Source organism: Scylla paramamosain, unplaced genomic scaffold (genome assembly GCF_035594125.1).
Source record: "Scylla paramamosain isolate STU-SP2022 unplaced genomic scaffold, ASM3559412v1 Contig16, whole genome shotgun sequence".
Taxonomy (NCBI): Eukaryota; Metazoa; Arthropoda; class Malacostraca; order Decapoda; family Portunidae; genus Scylla; species Scylla paramamosain.
The window spans coordinates 994,654-995,000 of NW_026973681.1; positions in this window are offsets into that span (position 1 = coordinate 994,654).

The window sequence follows — 347 nt, forward strand, 5'->3', positions numbered from 1 at the left end:
TTACTTCACGGCACCTAAACCTGTAGAAATGGTTCAAGATGTCTTTTCTATGCCTAAATATGATTTTGAAAGCTCACTCTCATTTTTATTGTATTGCTGTGGTCTATTACATAGAATGTATCCATGACCACGAATGATTTATTGAAAAAATAGGTATTATTTATAAAAATATGTTAGTGGTGTCATAATTACTTATCAATATACTCAAAATACTGTTCAGTAGATCAGCTATTTTTATATAATTCCAACTTGAATAGCAATTTCAATATATTTTGTGTTCATTGCGTACAGTCATCGTCGGGTTGTGTTGGCAGCCCTGGGGCGTAAGGGCGCCGGGTTGGTGGGCT